Consider the following 10,723-nt stretch of genomic DNA (forward strand, 5'->3'; position numbering starts at 1 on the left):
ATTATCAAAGCAGATAATCTGCTTTGAACTGAATTATATGAGTCTACACTGACATATAATCCGATAAGCAGATAATCTGGATTTTATATGGCAGTGTAGAAGGGACCTAGGAATCCCTTGGTCCTTCAATGTGATTCCATGGTCAACTTCCAGTTGAAGTTGGCCACAAAGTGTGCAAGAATCATAGAGCTGGAAGAGACCTCATGGGCCATCCAGTCCAACCCCCTGCCAAGAAGCAGGAATATTGCATTCAAAGACCTAGAAATTACTAGAAAAGTGTTCTCTTGGGTAAAAATAACAATTTCTTTATTTGTGCTCTTTCACTGAAAGTCCTGTGCCAGTACGCCCAACAAATGTGGAGAGCTGACTGTATCTACAAAGTGATGGCGATTCTTATTTTTGCCCTCATGATTGGCTGTGTAGACTTTTGATGTAGAAGTGTGTGATGGCGGAGGGCCCCCGCCAACGATTGGCCTGCACTGCAGCGGAGAGTTCCGCAGTTCCTGGTTGTCACAATTGGAAGAAACTGATGAAATGTGCCCCAGCAGGCAGCTCAATAATAAGGATGCCTGCTGCCTTTCTTTGCTTTCCCCTCTCCCTACCTTGTAACCAGCCCTAATAAAAGTACTTGAAACTTGCAACATTTAATCTTTCCGCTTGATACTTTTGTATCTTTCCCTGCCTCAGACTAATTCAACATTAAAACAAACCTTTTTCCAGGCTCCGGAGAGCCGTGAGCCTGCTGGGGGGCGCCTACTGGCCCCCCCGGACCCCGGATCTGTGTTCGGAAAAATCACGGATACCGAAACCGCCATTTTGGACCCCAGTAACCACTAAAACAGTAAAATGGTGGATTGACGCCGTTCTAATTTTGTATTTTTCTGCTATCAATTCTAAGACTAACTGCCATCTCGCTTTCCTCATTTTGGACTCCTGCGCTCGGGGAATAATCATTTTGTTTAAAGTATTATTATTTGACAGCAAACAGCTGATTGTCAAAACTGTGCCGGCTCGGCAAAGGCAGCCTGCTTTCCTTTGCTGCCGCTCATTCCTGCTCGGTCCCGCCATCAGGGGCTTGCTGTGGACACCCATAGGGGGTTCCGGAGAAGCAGCCAGGCGGGGACCCCGGCCCCAGCGTGGGAGATCTAGTTCGCCAAGGGCCGGACAATGGATTCTGTTGCTGCCTGACCCAGCGCACATAACTGGGTTCCTGTTTCCTTTTGTGACTCTCTGACTTATGCACTGGACTATTTTATCATATCCATGACCACGAACTATCCTTTTCAAAGTTTATGAAGCCTCCAGCTTGTGCCTTAGTAAAGATCAATTATTGAAATAAACTTTGTGGGGTGGGAAGGGGTTCCTCTTCTTATGAACTAACTCTGTATCAGTGATGCCTATTACCTATGATTTTGATGTATGTAACCCTTATGAAATTCCCCTGTACCCTCGTCCCCTTGACCCTTGCCCCGCAAAAACTGCTGTGACCAGGAACTGCCTGAGGGAGGGCTCCAGCCTCTCCCTCAATCACCCTTGATTGATTCACTTGCATGGACCATACTGTTGATCCCCCAACCCTGGCCCTCGGAGCAGACCAGAAAGGGGAGGGGGTCAACAGAAACTCGGAAAGAAAAGATTGATTAAATCACCCAGGTATCGTTGACCCCCCCCCCCCCGAGGTCTGATGTCGACAAAGCCTTTTCATATTTCCCCCAAATCCCATCACAGACCAGGAAACCCATTATTCCCTTATCTCACACCCTGCCAGTGAGGACAAAAGCCTCACATTCCAGCTGGCGGATGCCCCTAAGCTCATCATTTCCTCAGCCATTGTCAAGCTTCGTCCCGCCTCCTAACTGCTGATTGGCCCATCTTCAGAAGCGCTAGGAAGGCACTGATTGGCCCCCCAGAGGCGGCGGAGCCCGCTGATTGGTCCGGGGGCAAGGCGTGCCGCCAAGCCTCCTCCCAGCTGTTCCGCGGCCAGCCAATCAGCACGAAGCCGGCCGGCAGAGGGCGGGCGGGAATTTTGAAACTGTTTCCCTTTGTCTGCATGCTATAAATATGCCTGTATTCTTTGTACTGGTATGCTTGCAGCGGAATGATTCCTGCAATGCATCTGATCTCAGCTGAATCACAAATAAACCTCGGTTGCTGGAAACTTCTTCCACTTTGATGAGGCATTATTATTTGTAATATTTTTACTCTTTGGATTGGTTTTCGCTGGCCTCACCAAGGTTCCAGGGCTCTTTTGAGTGGTCCTCAGGGATCTCCTCCGCCGGGAGATCCTACTAAAAGTAGCTCGATATCATGTGTTTATTAAAGGAAACCAACACTGAAGTAGGAACTTTAATTAATTTGATCTCTCTCAATTCCCACAACTTTACCTATAGCTCCTGGAATTTTAACTAGTGAAGGAAGGCAGTGCACCACTATTCAAAGCTCAGAAAGTCTGGTCCAAGGAGAGTAGGAACCAGGAGCTCAAAAGGGTTTTAAAGATACAGTGGAAGTGACTTAAAGACCTTACGTGGCTACAATATCCATGTACTCACATGCAAAAAAATCTGTTCCACTCTTCTCATTGAGCATCCATGCACTATTAATGATTCTTTCAACTGCCCTGCAAGGCAGGCAAAAATTATTAAGTTTTTATTAACTTTTTGTCACAGATGGATTAACAAGAAATCTGCCTCATTGGACAAAATGGTCAACCTTCACAGTAACAAAGAGGCTAACCCAAGACTCCTAACTTTTGAAACTGCTTGATTTTTGAACAGTTAGTGACTCGCAATCATCTTGTGTTTCCTCTTTCTTAAAAGAAGGGCTTTTTTAGTGAACAGGGAGGTGGGAGGGGGATAATTCCTTGTTTTTGCCTTTCTACCTAAGGCCCCTTCCACACAGCTGCATAAAATCCCACATTATCTGCTTTGAACTGGAATATATGCAGTGTGGACTCAGATAACCCAGTTCAAATAAGATATTGTTGTATTTTCTGACTTGATATTCTGGGTTATATGGATGTGTGGAAGGGCCCTAGGTCTCCAATGGCACTACCATTCCATTGTGAAAAACTCCATGCTGCTATGAAGTAAGACGCTATGCTGATAGTACCAGTGCTGCTGATAAGAGTCTCCCATACCAGGCAGGCTTTTTGCTAAAGAGCCAGATTAACAGCAAATGCAGCATAGGTAATGCTTGTTTGTGCTGCAAGGATAGAGATAATAGTGTATCATTTTTGAAGCTTTCAACCTTCCAAATCGTATGATGATACTGGTCAAAATAAAATTAGGAGATAGTTCCAAAAGATGAGGTTTCCAGATTGGAAGGGACTCAACAAGCTACTAGGGATGAGCAGAGAATAAATGTGAATAGTATTGTAGTTACTAATGCAATGGGACTCTAATCAAATTAACATTCAGCTACTGATATCCTTAGAGGTGAAAGGACAGCTAAAGAACACATATTATAGGAACATGAAATGTGAGAGACATAAATCAGGGGAAACCAAGCATTGTAAAAGATGAAATGGTGCACATAAATATTGCAGTACTTGGCATGGATTAGGTAAACTAGATAGGAATGGCACACTTTGAGTCAGATAACTGCAAAGTGTTTTATTCTATGAAGAAATACAGTGGCATTAATAATGAGAAGAGATGTAGCAAAAGCAGTCAAGGGATTTAATACAAAGCCTAAGGGCAAGCTGATCCATTTAATCATAACCAAAATAGACATGTTGTAATTATAAGTGACTGGAATGTAAAAGCAACTGTTCAATGACTTGTGTGCAAGGACAAGAATTACTGCCTCTCATCGCATAATAGTCACACCTCCGTTTTTAGGGATGACAAAATTGTATTTTTGTTTTCCTCACATAATAGTCGCACTTGCATTTGGGACTGATTCCCTCTTCCAAGTTTCTGGAACTTAGATCATCCTCCATCTTCCTTTCTCTAGGTTTTGTGAACTGCCTCACCTCAGAAGAAAAAGAGAAGATGGAGAAGAGAAGAATGGCGCTTCAGAGGCCTCCATTTTATAGTTTTTAAATTTCCTTGCATTCAGAGAAAGAAGGAAGGAATGGGAAAATCAGCTCCAAATGGTTCTGCAAACAAACAAACAAACAAACAAACAAACAGAAACAGACCGCTTTGTTTGAGTATGGATTATTCTTCCCTCCTCCCCTTTCAGAAATAAGGCATTAAAAAAACACAAGAAAACAGAGAATCAAAGACAGGATGTTTTTGTTGCATAATAGTCACATCCCCTTTTTTTGGTGAAAAAAGGAAGGGAAAGTGCTACCATTGTGCAATGAAACATACTGCTTTGAAATGCTCTAGTGAAAGATGGGATATAAATATTTATTTCTTTTTTCATGTTTAAATATTTATATCCTATAACAGGCCTTTTCGTCATGGCCCACACAAAAGGGGGCTGTCACTAGACTGGTGGTCCCGGGATTAGGGAGGCCCTGAATGGGGAACATTTTAAGAACTTTTATCTTTTTTTCTTTAGGGTGGGTCTTTATGGGAAGGGCTCTGCACTTCCACACCATCCAATCCCACAAGCCCCACACTTCCATGCCATCCAATCCCATAGAGTGCAGGGTCTATCTAAATCCATCCTACTTTGGGGCAGGTAAGAAGAAGCTGCGTCATCCTGGCCTTATCCTTCTTGGTTTCTCATCTTCCCTGTGTTTACACTAGGGTCAATCCAACTCCCCGACACAGAATTCAGTCCCAACTATGACTATGGGGAGGGGGAGGTACCCTTCTATGTCTGATCTGTGTTATTCCCAGAACATGCTGCTGGGTTAACAAATTGAGGTAGGACAGACTTAATCCTTCGATGTCCTTTGGATGACTTTGGAATCTGCCCTGCTATTGTCTACATGTGAATGATCTCGAAAAGGCTGAGGTATAGTTCCACATCATCTGGAGTTCCCTTTAGTCCTAGCCACTGCTGTAGAACATGAGAAAAATAAGAACATTGGATCACCTTTTCAGAAGATATAAAATCTAGTTGGTACTCTAAACCTTATCCTGGGTGGAACACACTGAGTCATTAATCTGTGGAAAACTTAAAGAATCTTCTTCCCTTGGTCCACCTTTATTGCATCCATCAAAAAGGGTCAAAATCCCCTGTGAAAACTTTTGAAACCATTTATTTCTTCCTCAGGCAAAAATTAACAGATGTTACACTTGCTTAATAAAAAAGAAGGCAAACTGGATATGATTAACTACAGGCAGGAGACAAATCCTTTGGAAACAAAGTCCTAACTTCAGGTGGTATACATACACTTTTGAGGAAAAAGAGGTGATAGGTTCCATCTGCACTGCTATATAATGCAGTTTCAGTCTGCATTATATGACAGTGTAGATGAGGCCATAGTTCTCACTCTGGAAACTGCAAAAAACTCCCCCCCCCCCAAAAAAAACAGAAACAAAAAAATCTTAATTTATTCAATATTCAAGAAATCACATTGGGATAACAAAATATGTGGGGGTTTTTTATTTTGGGAGGAGAGAAAGACCAGTCTACCTTGACAGGGATAAGAAGGGGGCAGATAGAGTCAACACTGAGTCATCCGGAATAAAGGGAAAAAATAATTTAACATGCGTCTATTCAGTTCAAATAGGGTAAGAAAAAAAAAGAAAGGGGTTCTACCTTTTCTTTTTCATTGTTCAGATACTATAAGTAGAAACATTTCTCTTCCACTTCTGCATATTGTTATTTTTATATACTGAGTTCAGCTCCTAGAAATGCTATTATAGTTCCTTTGACAGTCTTCCTCCTACCCGGTAATTGCAAGTTTTGGGCTATATTTATCTACCAGACTCAAAGAAAGGAAGGAAGCCCTTTCAGGCATGCCAAACCAAAAATTACTTTCTGCACAGGGCATACAGGTAAAGACAGCATATTGCAGAGCAGGGGTCCTCAAACTAAGGCCCGGGGGCCAAATACGGCCCTCCAAGGACATTTAACTGGCCCTCGCTCAGGGTCAGCCTAAGTCTTAAGCCACTTGAAAGCACGGGACAACAACAACAATCCAATCTCATCAGCCAAAAGCAGGCTCATACTTCCCATTGAAATACTAATAAGTTAAAATTGTTCTTCATTTTAATTATTGTATTGTTTTTTGCACTACAAAAAATATGTGCAGTGTGCATTGGAATTCATTCATATTTTTTTCCAAATTATAATCCGGGCCTCCAACAGTTTGAGGGACTGTGACCTGGCCCTTGGTGTAGAGGTTTGAGTGTGGGACTAAGGCTGTAGAAGCAGGATTCAATTTCTTGTTCAACCATGGAAATCATGGCCCCTCCTACACTGCCATATAATACAAAACAGGCTAATCCACATTATCTGCTTTGAACTGGATTATATGAGTCTACACTGCTATATATAATCCAGTTCAAAGCAGATAATCTGGGTTTTATATGGCATTTTAGATGGGGCTATAGTCTTGGGGAAAAGGCTTATAAGGTCTTGGTTGGTGGATCCTATCTGACCTCTAGTGGTGGCAAAAGACCAAAGCACTTTCACTGCGAGTGCGCAAGTGTGAACAGACAAATCTTTCACCCATTCCAAAGTGGTCCTTAAAACAACACTCCAGCTACTTTGATTGTGGATGGCACGGTGCCTACGTGGGACACAATTGCATACATACAGGATTCAAAATAAATTACAATAAAAATATTAACTACAAACAAAGAGAACCAATTAGCTCTAAAAAGAATGTCCAATTTATCAATGTGTCTTTCAGGCTATAGATATTTAGGAATAGTGTGAACAAATGACATAGCACACTGAAATATATTGTTATATTTTTAAAAGCTAAAAGACTGGTCAATCATTATTAGGCAGACTAGCTGTTGTCAAAGCTCACATTTTACTGTCATTTCTATTTCAAACTGCCCTTATGTTCATTCCACACAGCCCTATATCTCAGAATATCAAGACAGAAAATCTCACAATGTCTGCTTTGGACTGGGTTATCTGAGTCCACACCCTGATAATGTGGGATTTTTTTCCTTGACATTCTGGGATATAGGGCTGTGTGGAAAGGCCCTCAGAGGGGCATTACTGCTTTTCTTCTTGTCTGAAGACAAAAATGAGAAACTATCAAAGACCTTATAATATTTCTGGTATGTACATGGATGGAAATAGTAAAAGCATGGAGGGGGGGGGAGTTAGAGAATTTATCAATACAGAATTGGATACACAACTAAAGTTTCCAGGGTCAGATGAACTACATCCAAGGGTATTAAAAGAAGTAGTAGAAATAATTTTAGAAACAATAGCAATCATCTTTAAGAATTCTCGGAGAATAGGAGAGGTTTCAGCATATATTGTTCCTATCTCCAAAGAGGGGATAAAAGAGGACCCAAACAATTACTACCCAATCAGCCTGACATCAATGACAGGAAAGATTATGGAGCAGATAATTAAATAGACAATCTGCAAACATATAGGAAGCAATACCATATTCAGAAAAAGTCAGCATTGGGTTTCTCAAAAACAACTGATGCCAGATAGAGTTACAAGCTTGGTAGATGAAATGAATGCTGTAGATGTAGATTGATTTCAGCAAGTCCTTGGACAATGCTACAGAAGTGAATTGGGAATGGGTTAACTGGCAGAACCCAAAGGTGCTTACAAATGGCTCCTCTTCAGCCTGGAAAGAAGTGGCCAGTGGAGGTGCCACAGAAGTTTGTCCTGCGCCCAGTGCTAAAAAAGCAGAGCACGATTTTGCGGGCCCTGCCTGAGCAGAAGCCGGTGAAAAGCTAAAAGGAGGGTCAGCTATGCCTGGAGAGACAATAAGCACCAATAAAAGTTTCCGTATTTCCCAATAAATCTCACCAGGATGAAGCAAAGCCACTGAAGTTTATTTTCTATTCCAGCTGGAAAGGATGATGACTGCAGTATCATGCAAAGGAGCAGACATGACTCCTGAGCAGGGAATTACAGAATATAAACAGTTTTCCCAATTCAAATTTCCCACGCCCGCCCCTGAGCCAGCTTCGCTGTGATTGGTTGTTATGTCAGTGAGCCAGGAGGAGCGGCCAGCGACCGATGTGGCTCATCCAATCAGAGCCCAAGCCCCACTTCAGTCCATTCATAAAAAAGGAGGTTCATTCATAAAAAAAGGAACCCAATTCATAAAAATGATCAGATTGGCCTGATGCTAGCCTGGGTTTTAGGGGTGACACATGAGGAATTTCCGGGGTCTGCAAGCACCATCAGGCACCACTCGAGGCGACACACAAAAGAAAAATGGTACTGCTGTCATGCAGAACCATGGGACCATGAAAAGGTCCTAGGTTTCCACATGGGAATTTTGGATGAGAAAGATGGATCTGAGGGGTGTAGGGGTCCATTCAGCAGAAATTGAGATAGTAGTTAGACTTATAATTAATCAAGAAAGATGATAATGCTGGTCTGGGGCCGATCAGTTAAGTCACGGATACCGAAACCGGGGTGGGTCCCCGTATCCACGGTATAAAGGATCACCCCCCGGGACGCTGCTGGAGCGTCCCAGGCAAGCCAGCAGGGCTGCACGGCTCGGGAGAGGGAAAATTTATGGTTTAAGGCAGAGTTAGAGTAAGTAAAGGACACAATGTCTCAGGCAGGTAGCAGAAAGTTACTAAAAGGATACTTCTTTATTGGGGAATTGTTACAAAGAGGCCAAGGAAAAGGGAGGAAAAGGAGAATCTCTTGTTGTAGCTGTTGCTAGTGCCTCTGTCCTGCAGATACTTGGAAAACTCATACTCCCAGGAACTGTGGAACCCCCTGCTGTGGTCAGATTAATTTGAAGGCAGGGGTTTCTGTGTTAGATGACACTTTTCAACATCTTTATCAATGGCTTGGATGATGAGTCAACAGCGTGATGCAGCAGCTAAAACAGCCAATGTGAGTCTAGGTTGCATCAATAGGCACATTCCTAATAGCCTGGTCAAGATTGAGAGAAGTCAGAGTCCCACTCTATTCTGCTTTGGTCAAACTTCACCTGGAATGACCTACACCAGGCATGGGCAAACTTCAACTCCCACCATTCCTAGCAGTCTCAGGCCACTTCCTTTCCTACAGCAGGCGTGGGCAAGCTTCGGCCCTCCAGGTGATTTGGACTTCAATCAACTCCCACAATTCCTAATAGCCTGGTCTAGATTGAGAGAAGTCAGAGTCCCTCTCTATTCTGCTTTGGTCAAACTTCACCTGGAATAACCTGGGTCCACCGCAATATGATTTTATGATTGTCTCTGGCAGAGTGATAAAAACTCCAGGTAAAGGTGCTTAGTGCCCAGAATCAGGAGTTTTTCACCCTCAGGGCCCAGTCCACTCATGCACTGTAATTTCTTTGTACTGGAGCATGAAAGAGGCCTTGTTGTGCCAGTAAAACACGTGAACATGGAGAATGCAAGTGCATGGGAACAAGTCTTGACCTGCTGCACAGCACCTATGTGTGGGTGCTTGGCCCACCTGTCCTGGCATGCAGTGGAAAGGTATGGGGTGCCTTGGTGTGATATGGGAAGTCCTTGCCTGCTGGGTGCATGCATTAGCATCTCCTTATTTTTATCTGTGAAATGTTGTTGGGGAAAAGCTCATTACGTTGATGTGCCTGCTGTGGGGTTTGTTTGTTTGTTTGTTTTGCTCAGTTACAAGAACTTGCACCCACTGGTATCTTGTTGTATTTCTGGCTGGATTTGGTCTTTTCTCACTATCATATAATTCAGTTTGTGAATCCAGATTATTTTATTTGAACTGGATTATCTGGCAGCAGGCCCTTTCAGACAGACCCTATATGCCAGGATCTGATCCCAGGTTTTCTGTTTATCCTAGATTACCTGGCAGTGGGGGACTCATATAAACAGATCCTGGGATACAGGGCCTGTCTAGAAGGGCCCTGAGGATGGATCTATACTACCATATAATCCAGATTCTGAATCCGGATTATCTGTTTTGAACTGGATTATCTGGCAGTGTAGGCTCATATAATCCAGTTCAAAGTAGATAATCCAGATTCAGAAACTGGATTATGTGGCACTGTAGATGGGGCCTGACTTCAAAGGGAAGTAGCAGCCAATAATGAAAGGACCAAGGCAGTGACATCTCCGTCCCATCCTCTGTTCAGATATCAGCCAGCACGCCAATACCTTAAATCAATAAACAGCTTTCTAAGATCTACAGAGCTACTTGCAGAAAAACCTCACTAGGCGAAAGTCCAAAAGTGGCAGGCTAAAACCCGGAACCTCAATCCATGGCTGATACCGGATGAGAAACTTCCTCCTTTTCACACAGAAGACTGGGCGACTTGGAAGGTGCTGAACAGACTGCACTCTGAATCTGGATTATCTGTTTGAACCGGATTATCAGGCAGCATAGGCTTGTTGTTGTTAATTAATCTTTTATTAAAGGATAAAATAGGGGTACATTAAGGGGTTATTTCTCAACTTATTTAAAATGCACAATGAGTCAATAAGAATGAAGAACCACCACCACCAGTAAATTGTGAATTGTGGGAAAAGGGGGGGGGGGCGTAAAGAAAGTAGAGAAGAGAAAAAAGAAAGAAAGAAAAAAGAAAAGGTGAAAAATCTGAGAAAATAGAGGACTGTGCACAGTAATCTTCAATTTCCTCTGATGTAGTCCATTCAGGATATCTTGATATTCATATCTATTTCCCTCTGTCTCTCCTCATCGTATCTTCATTATATCTAACTTAATTTTAAAG

This window comes from Anolis sagrei, chromosome 2 (assembly GCF_037176765.1).
Source record: "Anolis sagrei isolate rAnoSag1 chromosome 2, rAnoSag1.mat, whole genome shotgun sequence".
In the NCBI taxonomy this organism is placed as follows: domain Eukaryota; kingdom Metazoa; phylum Chordata; class Lepidosauria; order Squamata; family Dactyloidae; genus Anolis; species Anolis sagrei.